Genomic DNA, 12427 nt, shown 5'->3' on the forward strand with positions numbered 1-12427 from the left:
CATTACCTGATAACTTCAGGGTCATCCTGCATTTTTCAAGTTCCTTCCCTACAATCAGCCATTTCTGCAAGGACCTTTTTCTTCTTTTACTGTAAAATGATATTTAGAAACCAAAATCTGGATGGTGGAAATACTCATTGTTACTAGGGTGTCACTGCTCTTAGACCTTCTCAGTGGACAGAGGTACAAAGTACATGTATTCACACATAACAGGAAGTCATGCTAAAGTCGTTTATAACCTAAAACCCCCCATGTGACCTACTGCAATGACTCACTCTGCTCCCTCAATCCCTGGCAACCACTGATCTGTTTTTTATTCTTATAGTTCCACCTTCTCCAGGGTGACATATCAAAGAAATCATATAATATGTAGCCTTTGTGGTTTGGCTGATTCCACTTAGCAAAATGCTGCTAATCATTCTCCGCGTTGTTGCATGATTAAACTATTCCTTTCTGGGGCACCTGGGTGGCGCAGTCGTTAAGCGGCTGCCTTCGGCTCAGGGCGTGATCCCAGGGTCCTGGGATCGAGCCCCGCATCGGGCTCCCTGCTCTGCTGGGAGCCTGCTTCTTCCTCTCCCACTCCCCCTGCTTGTGTTCCCTCTCTCGCTGGCTGTCTCTCTCTCTCTGTCAAATAAATAAATAAAATCTTTAAAAAAAATAAAAAATAAAAAAATAAACTATTCCTTTCTTTTTATTGTTAAATAGTATTCCACATGATGAATGGACTAGAACTGGTTTATCTACTTATGTGTTGAAGGACATCATGGTTGTTTTCCGTTTTTAGCATTTGTGAGTAAAGTTGCTGTAGACATTCACCCATAGGTGCTTTTGCGCATGGAGTTTCTCAGTGCACTTGGACAAATAGCCAGTAGTACGATTGCTGGTATAATGGTGTGTACATTTAATATTATATGAAATTGCCAAACCGTATTTCAAAGTGGCCGCAGTATTTTAAACTCCTACTAGTAACAAATGAGGTATTGCCATGTTTTTTTCTAAAACAATTACAATAGGTATGTTGTGGTATCTCATTTTACTTGTAAAAGTTCTGTGGAACATCTTTTCTTATGCTTATTTTCTATCTGCATATCTTCTTTGGTAAAGTGTCCATTCAGTTCTTTTTATTTTAAAAATTTAGGGTTTTTTTTATTGTTGAATTTCAGGTGTTAATTATATATTCTAAATAAAAGTCTTTGATCAGATATGTGCTTTGCAAAGTAACTTCTTTTTTTATTAATAATATTTTTTTATTATATTATGTCAGTCACCATACAGTACATCCCTAGTTTTGATGTAAAGTTCGATGATTCATTAGTTGTGTATAACACCCAGTGCACCATGCAATACGTGCCTTCCTTACTACCCATCACCTGCCTATCCCATTCCCCCACCCCCCTCCCCTCTGAAGCCCTCAGTTTGTTTCCCAGAGTCCATAGTCTCTCATGGTTCATTCCCTCTCCTCCCGATACCGTGGGTGGTTTTCATTCTCTTAACAGTATCTTTCACAGACAAATAATTTTCAATCTTGATAAAGTCTAATTTTTAGTTAGGTTCTTCTCTAGACAATGTTTTTGGTATTGTTGGATTTGTATTTAAACAATGAAGTCACTTTATTCCTGCTTTTATCATTTCATATATTGTTACTTGAGCACCAAGAATAATGCCAATAATGCCTAGCAAATAATTATTAATACACTGAATGAACACATAAATTTAAAAAAATGAATAACCATTCCTGGTGAGAAAGTTTTAGACAGAGGAAAAACTTTCTGAGTAGAAACCACTCTGCCACTCCCACTCCCCACGGACCTCTCCCCCATCAGGCTGGGGTTGAAGTGCAGCTTCTTTACCAGTTCATGCTGAGTGGAGCTTATCTAAATGGAGAACACATATCATAATAGGAGCTGCCCGAGCTACCAGGGTGTCTTAGGAAATGAAGCCCTAGTATGGGAAAGAAGGCACCCAGCTGTTTGCCAGCCTCACAGAAGAAGGAGCAGGGGCAGGAAGAGCCTATTTCACAATAATCTATAAAACCTTCGAGGAGCTGCTTCCTTGAAGAAATAGTAGTTACTAGTAATGATAGTAGTTTTATCTGGAACCTTGAAACAATTTGAGTTAAGTAGTAATTGTGATTACGAGATCTGTCAAGGCAAAATAAAGCCATAATATCATATAAAGTTGAAGTTGCTGTGGATCCTGGACAATGGGTGCCAGACAGCGATCATAGGTATTTATGAATTGTTCCTTGAGTGATATTAAAAATATAAATTCTCCTCAAAGCTTCCCTTTGTGATTTATCCATGCAAAAAACATTTTAAAATATTTATAACATGATTAGTTCACATTGAAACACAAGAGTGATTTTTATTGAGTGCTGTTAAAAATGTATAAATAAACTTTCTCATTTGTTAGTGTTCTTTCAGAAAGTAAAGCAATTCATTTGTGTCGTGCTTGAAGAAAGTCATAGTGGAAACTTGATAAATTGGTTAGAAAATGCAAACTTTTCTGGCAGTTCCTTAGCTCTGTTCTCTCTCAAAAGAGGGACTGTCCTGGGGCGCCTTCTTAAAGGCACAAAAAGATCTGGAGGGGGGCGCCTGGGTGGCTCAGTCCTTAAGCGTCTGACTTTGACTCAGGGCGTGATCCCAGGGTCCTGGGATCGAGCCCGCATCAGGTTCCCTGCTCTGCTGGGAGCCTGCTTCTTCCTCTCCCACTCTCCCTGCTCGTGTTCCCTCTCTTGCTGGCTGTCTCTTTCTCTGTCAAGTAAATAAATAAAATCTTAAAAAAAAAAAAAAGAGTGACTGTCCTTTCCCTGGAGATATTTGGATTAGTCAGCGGCATCAATCATCATCATCATTGTCATTATTATTAATTAATGACTTATTACAGAGCTACTGTGTACTGTCTCGGGTATATGAAAGTCATGGTGACAGAACACATAAGGCTTATAATTGTTAATAGAAAAAGAACATACAACAGGGCTCCTGAGTGTGTGCACACACATAGACACATGGCAACGTACTCCTGCATAAACATAGTGATATTTTGCCAGGAGAAAAACATTCTCAGTGGGCTCAGGACTTTATTATTTTCTTCTTTCTTTTTGGATGTGAAGAGGGGTATTGGGAGGGTTGTTAATAAGACATTAGGACTGGATGGTATGGAGAAAAAAGGGGAGAAGAAGAATGCTAGGGGATGCTGGGCAGGGTGGAGCATGGCACTCAGCTGGTGGAGATTTTTCTAGGAAAGGCATAGGAAGATATATTTTTCAGATCTCCTACTGGCATTTGCTCACCTGCCTTCACTGTTCTTCCTCACCAGGCGTTTCTCATTTTGTTTCTCCTTCTTTCTTCTCAATGTTTGTTTCCTGTCCCCCAAGAATTCTACTTGTTTCACTACTCTACATGGAGTGCTCTACACCTAAGAGGTTGGGAACAAAATGTTTAGAAGACACAGAGAACTGACCTTATGAAAGAGGGAAGAGCCTTGATCCCCTTCTCTCCTCATCTCCAATTAGAGCTAAGAATGGTCCTATTTTGTGGATTACACCTCCCATAGGAGATCAAAGGAGGCACACAGACAAGGTACATTTATCCTGGAAAACAAGTGTCACACGTCCATTCAGTCCTCTCACTCTTATGCCTTCTATAGCTGCTCTGTTCAAGGAAACCCTGAGCAGTAGTAAGAGTAGGTTAGGACAATCTAGAGAAAACAGAATGGAAAAAGGTCGTAGAACTGGGTTCAAAGACCATCCACATCCTCACAAGTCATATTAGATAAGTTGTGGCAAATAGTTGCCTGCATAGCGACAGAGTCCAACCTAAATGCAGACCCCTTCTCTTTGTTTTTCTGCTTGAGGGTCTTCTCTAGAACTTTCTCTCTATGCCTGACCTACATACAACCAGGTGTAGCCCTGAAGTGCAAGGGGTATTATTCAAAACTTGTAGAAAAGTCCATGGACCAATGTCAGGACGAAAAGTTTGGGTAGTAGTCTGTACACTTCTCAGAGATGGAATTGAACCCTTGAAACTCTAGCAGCAACTTTGATAATGTACCTTTGATTAGCCTTTACTCTCTCCTTCCCCACTCTCTCTGCTTCCTTACTTCAACTTCCTAGCACCCCAAAGTAAACCATTATCACACAAGTTTTTATGTCAGGTCCTATTTTTAAGGGTCACTCAAACTAAGACATTAGGGATATTGGTGTTTCTCCTTTTTACAAGTTATTCTACCAATAGGGCATAAGCCCAACTCTTCAAATACTATCCCTACTTTTTTTTTTGTAAGATTTTTATTTATTTATTTGAGACACAGAGAGAGAGAGAAAGAGAGAGAGAGTGCAAGTGGGGAGGAGGGCCAGAGGGAGAGGGAGAAGCAGACTCCCCGCTGAGCAGGGAGCCTAATGCAGCCTCTATCCCAGGACCCTGAAATCATGACTTGAGCCAAAGGCAGACGCTTAACCGACTAAGCCACCCAGATGTCCCTCTTTTTCTTTTTACCTTTTTAAAAAAAAATTTTTTTTTAGAGAGAGTCAGAGAGAGAATGCGAGCAGGGAAAGAGGTAGAGGGAGAGGGAGAGAGAGACATTTTTAAGTAAGGTCCATGCCCAGTGGGGAGCCCTACATGGGGCTTGATCTCAAGACCCTGAGATCATGACCTGAGCTAAAATCAAGAGATAGACGCTTAGCTGACAGAGCCACCAGGCACCCCAAATATGTTATTGAAGTTCATTTTTTTTTTAAAGATTTTATTTATTTATTTGACAGAGAGAGACAGCCAGCGAGAGAGGGAACACAAGCAGGAGGAGTGAGAGAGGAAGAAGCAGGCCCCTAGCGGAGGAGCCTGATGTGGGGCTCAATCCCAGAACACCGGGATCACGCCCTGAGCCGAAGGCAGACGCTTAATGACTGCGCCACCCAGGTGCCCCTGAAGTTCATTTTTTAAAAGTAGTATTCATGCCCAGCATGGAGCCCAATGCAGGGCCTGAACTCACAACCTTGATGAGATCAAGACCTGAGCTGAGCTCAAGAGTTGGTCGCTTACCTGACTGAGCCACCCACATGCCCCATAATAACATTTTCTGATTGGACCTCTGACTAGAGACAATAACATAGAGATAGTGAAGGAGAGCAGAACTTGCCACCCCAGGATTTGCCTTTTTGACATAAGGAGTATCTTGAGCTGGTTCCTTTAAATAACAAAAGTTGAAACAAACAAACAGAAAAAGAAATAAGAAAAAAAACCCTATTACATCATTAAATAAGTAAATAATAATAGACACCAGGGAAGCTTTGAAAACTGATTAGAAGTTATCCTTTAGTAAGATAAATATACATTTATAAGGGAAACTCCATTTGTAAGGGTGTCTCCCTCTCTCGTTAACAAGAAGAAAAGGAAGACTCTAAATTACAAGAGAATCTTGTTCATGGTAAAGGCAATGACTTAAATCTATACAATAACCTTACCCTTGTTTACTGTGCTCTCCGGATAACCTCCTTACTCTCCCCCACCCAAATATTTATTTTGTTTTCACCTGAAGATGTTGTTTATGGTGATGGCTTGAGCCATTTCAGAGACTTAGAGTTTTCCTAGCTATCTCTTGAAGGAGAGCAGAATTTGAGAACCCAAAATATGCTTCTTTGGCATAAGAATTATCTTGAGGAGGTTATTTATTTATTTATTTATTTATTTATTTTAAGAAACAGGAGACATAGGAAAAGCTCTGAAAACTAAGTTACCCTTTTGTAAAAGACATTTACACTTAAAAGTAAAATATTTATTTGCAAGGGTGTCCCCTTGCCTGTACCAGGAAGAGAAGGATGACTAAATCTCTAGAAAGTCTTATCGGCAGTGAAGGCAAGGACTTAAATCTGTGTAACAACTTACCCTTGTTTACTGTGCTTTTCCTGGTAGCCTCCCATAACTGCTTCCCTAGCTCCAACATTTTTTTTTTTATCTTTAACTAGAGATGGTATTTAAAGTGGTGGCTTATGCCACCATTTCAGAAAGTTGCTTAGTTTTCTTGTGTCTCTCTCATGTTTAATAATGTTATTAAACTTTTGTTGGTTTTCTCCTGTAAAGCTGTTTTATTTTTAATTATAGAGTGGGGTGAGGGAGATCTCAAACAAGAACCTAGATAGGTAGAGAAAAAATTATTTATCCTCACCTATGTGGGAGCCAAGGGCAGGTCCCCCCAAGATGGGTCACTTTGGCATGAACATTATTTTGAGTTTAAAAACAAAACCCCCCAGCAGATTCAGAAATAGCTCTTTACCACATCCTCAACTGCTTGCTTGTACCAGGAAGAGCTACTAACAGAGATTACTCTTTATCTAAGAAAATTATCTACATTGTAGAGCAAACTTTCTTTTCCAAACATCTCTAACCTTCCTACCAATGGTCTTTCTCCCCTTTGTATTCTCAGACCCTACCCCTCTCCTTAGCTCATATAAGCAACGTGTTTCCTGACAATCTAGAATTTCAGGTCTGTGTAGATTTCTTGTATTTATGCTATTAAATTTGATTTTCTCCTATTAATCCATTTTATGTCAAGTTGATTCTTAGTCCATCTAGAGAGAACCTAAAGGGCAGAGGAAATTCTTCCTCCATGATACCTACAATAGCTAAGAGAAAAGAGGAAAGAGGGAGAAATTCACAGATGGGTTCTGTCCTCTTCCTTCTTTCATATCCCCTCTTCCTCCCCACTTCACAATTCTCTCTCTCTCTCTCTCACACACAAGCCCCTCATTCCAAGGTTTCCAAGAGAGAAATGTGAGCTTTTGCAAGTACAAAGCTTCAACTTAGTATTCCAGGGTCACTACACACAGCTGCATTTAGAAATGTCCAGGAGAGAACAAGCAAACAAACATTGAAGATTATATCTTCCTTAGGTTTAGTTTCAGTCAAATCCAGACTGAGCCTGGCATTCTAAGAGTCACTCAGTCCTGAAGCAAGTTTGCCTCCAATCAATGAAGGGGCATAGCTTGTCTCCAGAGCCTGCCCCTCCTATTGGGGAGCTATTGAGTTTCTTCGGAGGCTCCCTCTTGTCCTCTCCTGATGCCTTTGGCTTTATGCTTTACTCTGCCAGCCTGTGAATCTACTACAGTATCACCACTTTCAAGTTTACCTTCTCACACAATACCACAAGCTCCAGATCTAGTTTCCCCTTCTGCGGCAAAACTTACCTGATCCATATTTGATGTAGAATTATGAAAATGTATTTTATAAAATATATAAATTTGTGGAGATTTTTTTTCTTTTTAGAAGGTAATAGTAGTTCGGTAACTTACCTTTTCAAGGTTATTTGTAATTGATGTAAAGGATGACATTCTAATTTGGGGGAAGATAAAGGAGACTGGGCTGTGCAGATAAAGGAAGATGTATATTTCACTCTGGAGAGGAATAGCCGTGATTCCTACTGGCATTTGTTACCTTTATGAGGAAATCCTTTCACCTAGGGTCTGAGTTCCAGAACACCAGAGAGGACATCATTTAAAATGTTTATCTAACCCCATTGACTGCTCTGAGATGCCAACCTTACGTTGTTTCCAGCCCAGCTCCTTGCTCATTGCAACCAGCCCCACTGCAGACCCTGGCAGCTTCATCACCAGTCCTCCAACTCCCGTTTTCCTTTTAACCTGCTGCATCAGGTTACTGGCTTGCCTTGTCATGTCAGCCACAGCCGTGGACACCAGCTCTGAGATCACCACCAAGGACTAGCAGGAGAGAAAGGAAGTTGTGCAGCGTGAGAATGGAAGAGACATGTATGCTGATGGGAATGCTCAAGAGGAAAACGGGGAGGAGGAGGCCGACAAAGAGGAAGATGAAGAAGAGGAAGAAGGGAGGAGGAAAAGGAAGAGGAGGAGGAAGAAGAGAAGGAAACCAGTGTTGAGGAAAATGGTAGAGAGGAAGATGAGGAGGCTGAGACAGCTTTGGGCACACGGCAGGTGAAGATGACGAGGATAAGGATGTCCACACCAAGAAGCAGACTGATGAGGATGACCAGGCAGCAAAAAAGGAAAAGTGAAACTTAACAAAAATGAACACTTCTGTGACCTATTCACCCTCTGCTTCCCATGTCAGAATCTAAATGCAGTCCACCTTGGGATGGACAGTCCATGGGGGCAGCGCCATTGCAGGTGACACACTCACCTTACCACCCTAAACCACAATGGGAATACGCAAAGGGGGAGGAAAAAGAACCAAAACTTCCAAGGTCCTGCTCTTTTTCTTAAAAGTACTTCAAAAAGAAAAGGTGTTTCTATTTTTTTATTTACATTTTGTGTTTTTGTACACATCGTTAGTGGTTTGCCATTTTTAATTATCTTGGGTGACCAAACCAGGCTTCAGAGCATTCTCTGTCTTGCTTCGGACTGGACTTGTGTTGTGACCATGTTCATTATAATCTCAAAGAAGAAGAAGAAAAAAAACTTGTAAAAAAAGCAAACCAACAACAACAACAACAAAATATTATTTTGAGCTTTCTAGTAACATTTTTTAATGTATGTACTTAGCTATAAGTAGTTGGTTTGTATGAGATGGTTAAAAAGGCCAAAGACAAGAGGCTTCTTCCCCCCCCTTTTTTTTTGTCTAAGTTGCTGTTTACTTATTTATTTTTTTGCCTATTTGATGTATGTGTGAAACAATGTTTTCCAACAATAAACTGGAATTTTATTGTGTTGAGTTGTTCTAATAACAAACAAACAAACAACAAAGTAAAACCTGTTAGTGAGCCCTCTTATTTAACCATGGGCCCCAAAAGTTAAAACCAGAAAGAGGCAATACTACTTAACTTACCCTCTAACTAAAACCTACTGTACTTATTTCTTATTACACTTTCTTGAGGCATTGATGAAGGTGTTTTGCAATGACTGGAAATACCACCAGACCAGAAAAACCCTGATAGCAATAGAATGCCTGGAAGACCATCCTCCACACAACACCTTCCCTGCCCATGATCATGGGCTGGACACATTCCGACTCCCACTCATGATCACAAGCTCTCTGCCTACTCTCTAGCACATACCCCCTTGAATCTCTCCTTATTAAATTCTAGGTCTCTATCATGCAGGTGGAGATGTTGGTTGTTAAAGCTTGAGACTGCCACCTCCCCTCAGCAGTGGACACCCAAAATAAAATTTCTCCCTTTCTCCTTTTCAAACCCTCTTCTCTTGAGTTATTGGTTTCTCTTGCAACAAGCTTATCAGAGTTTACTCAACAACAGTGTTGGCAATCTCAGCCAGGAGTTGTGTTTTTGATTTGCCCAGCCCCCTCAAGATTTCCTGGGTTGGGGCAGTCGGCTATGGCAATGCACCAGGGCTTACACATTTATTTCCTGAGTTAGCAGCTATGATAGATCTTTCAGTAACATGAGCATTAGTGTCCAAATTTATTTCTTTTCCCAGGAGGGTTCTGAGTATTAAATGTGAAAATAGATGTAAGCATGCTTGAAAATTTTAAATAGCTATTCAAATGTAAGCATTGTTTTTTTTTTTTTTAAGATTTTATTTATTTTTTTGACAGAGAGACAGTGAAAGAGGGAACACAAGCAGGGGGAGGGGCAGAGGGAGAAGCAGGCTTCCCTCTGAGCAGGGAGTCCGATATGGGGACTTGATCCCAGGACCCTGGGATCATGACCTGAGCTGAAGGCAGTCGCTTAACGACTGAGCCACCCAGGCACCCCCATGTAAGCATTGTTAATCACACAATCATAATACCATCGATTATACCACAGACCAGGTAATATGCTAGAGGCTGTACTTGCTTTATCTTGTTAAATAACACAGTTCAACCTAGTAAACTTCAAAGATCTAATTGACTTTATTAATCAATTCAATAATTGGGCAACGTCTCATTTCCAAAGGGCTGCATAAGGGAAAATGTAATTAAAGGCAGGATGAGGAAGCCATAAACAGAAAAAAAAAAAAAGGATTAATTCAGTTGAAGTCATCTTTTGGGGACAAAAGTATCTTATTAGCTGGATTACCTCATATTCCTTTGAGTGATGGAGAGTGCCCATGTGACTTTAATGGTACTGGCCAGAAAATTTCTGACTGACCAGTGACGACTACAATTTCTGGGGGAGGTTGAAACTGTAATTTGGTTAGGTATTATGTTCTGGTTTGGTGATGTGGCCTAGGACAAATGGCTACATTTTGGGCCTATGGTTTCCCTTTTAACAGCTTCTAATCCTTACAACTAAGATATTATTCCCATGATACAAAGAAGAAAACAAGCTACTTGTGTACCCTTGCGTAGTCTGCTCTGTGATGCTGGGGCTGAAAGTTTTCAAACTACATTTTTATGGATACCTGTCGGCTTTCAGTTAGGTCCTGCCAATGGGAGGCATTGGGATGTGACTGGAGACGGCAGGATGGGAAGGGTCTCTCTGCTCTGGTTCCTATTGTTATTTTGCAGCAGCGGTCCGTAAGTGCAGCTCCTTACCTTTGGCCTCCTTACTACTTCTCAGGACACAAATCAGGGCATCAGCCACATGTTATGTCTTGGGATCCAACACAAGTTTTTTCTTAGAAGTCCTAACCCTAGCACAAGTTAGACCTTCACAGTCCTGAGAATCAGATACTTGGCAAACCGTCAAAGTCTTCAGCACCTGACAGATGGTGCCTCTTTCTGACTCCTGAATTTCGTAATGCTACTTCTATTTTGTTCCCTGAAGACTAAGAATAACAGTTCATTTTAAATTCTGAATATGTAGGTTACCTTAGTATTTACTTTTTGTCCCATCTGTCTTCTAACACCTATATATCTAATTTCTTGAATTTTATTTCACTCAGCTTGAAAAGTCTTGTGAGTTTTCTGTTGCCTGAGCCAGTGCACCAGCTTGAAGCTTCTAAGGAGAGTTAGCACTGACTCTGGTAGTCAACCAGTACTTCTAACTCCAAAATCTATGTTCTTACCTTTGCCTTCCACTGCATTTCCAAAATTAATAATCAGCATTGATCAAAGGTCTTAAGTTCCAGGCTCATTTCAGGAGCATTACCTATGCTATTTTAAAGGTGGACATTTTTATCCTTCTTGGCTGAAACCCTCCTGTGTTTGGAGACTGTCCCCCAGATCACAGAGTAGGCTTGTGTCTGAGCTAGGATGCAAACCCAAGTCTGTCTAACTCTAGAGCTCTTATCCTTTATGCACATCAGACTGCTTCACCAACTCTTTTCTTTTTTTTTTTTAAAGATTTATTTATTTATTTATTTATTTATTTATTTATTTATTTATTTATTAGACAGAGAGAGACAGCCAGCAAGAGAGGGAACACAGGCAGGGGGAGTAGGAGAGGAAGAAACAGGCTCTTAGTGGAGGAGCCTGATGTGGGGCTCGATACCGGAACGCCAGGATCACGCCCTGAGCCGAAGGCAGACGCTTAACGACTGCGCCACCCAGGCGCCCCTCACCAACTCTTTTCTTAATGCAAATAAATCCAACCTCTATCTTGACTCCAACCTTTACTTGATCTTTCCCTCCTACCTTGAGGACCCCTCTCTCTACCCCTTCTATCTTGAGGACCTACTCTACCTATCCAAACCTTTCCCATCTTTATGGGTTCAGCTCATTTCCCTTCTGCTCCATGAAGCTTTTTCAGACCTTCTAAATTCCTCAAATTTCTTTCCACCCCAGCTCTCCTTTATTCTTACCTCAGGCTGACTTAGAGCCAACTAGATGTCAATGAAACTCATTGCCTGCAACGTTCAATTTTGTCTCTCCACTTATATTGCAAAGCCCTTGGGAGCACAGGTTTCAAGATCTCTCCCTTCCCTGTCTCCAGTCCAGGGCTGAACACTTGCTGTTTAATAGCTTAGACACTGAGCTTTGTAGAATTTTGAAGAAGAAGGGAAATGTTAGAGAAAGAAGCTATATTAGGCAAGAACTTTTTTTTTTTCCTTCACTTTAGTCATCCTGGTTTCCATTGTTTCTTTCTATCCCTCACATTGCATAGTCAATCCATCAGTCTTCTGGGAAACATTTACTCTTTGATTTTGTCCATACCTATTTCCACTCATCATTCTGGCCCAAGTGGTCCCCTCTCATGAATTGTGCCAGTAGCTTCCTCAATCGTCATTCTCCAACCACTCTTGCTACCTGGCAATCCAGACTCAACATGACAGATAAAAGTGTACAACAGTATGGTTCGCACCTGTGATTAAAACCCTCTCATGCTTTCCCAATGTACTTAGAATTACATCTAAGTCCCTGACAAGACCTAGAAGGCAGCATAAATAATGTCTTCTCCCTTCACCCATTATGTCTCCGAACTCATCTGCTACTACTTGGTGATTCAGCATGACTGAGAGGGCCACCTAAGGCTGGAGGTGCCAATAGTCAGTTTTGGTTTTGTTTCTGTTTTTATTTTCCATATCAGAGTCTGTCTGAAAATAATATCAGCACAGAGTATTAGGTAAGCAAGTCATGGAGAG

This window comes from Ursus americanus, chromosome 16 (genome assembly GCF_024610735.1).
Source record: "Ursus americanus isolate L20-20 chromosome 16, mUrsAme1.1.p, whole genome shotgun sequence".
NCBI lineage: Eukaryota > Metazoa > Chordata > Mammalia > Carnivora > Ursidae > Ursus > Ursus americanus.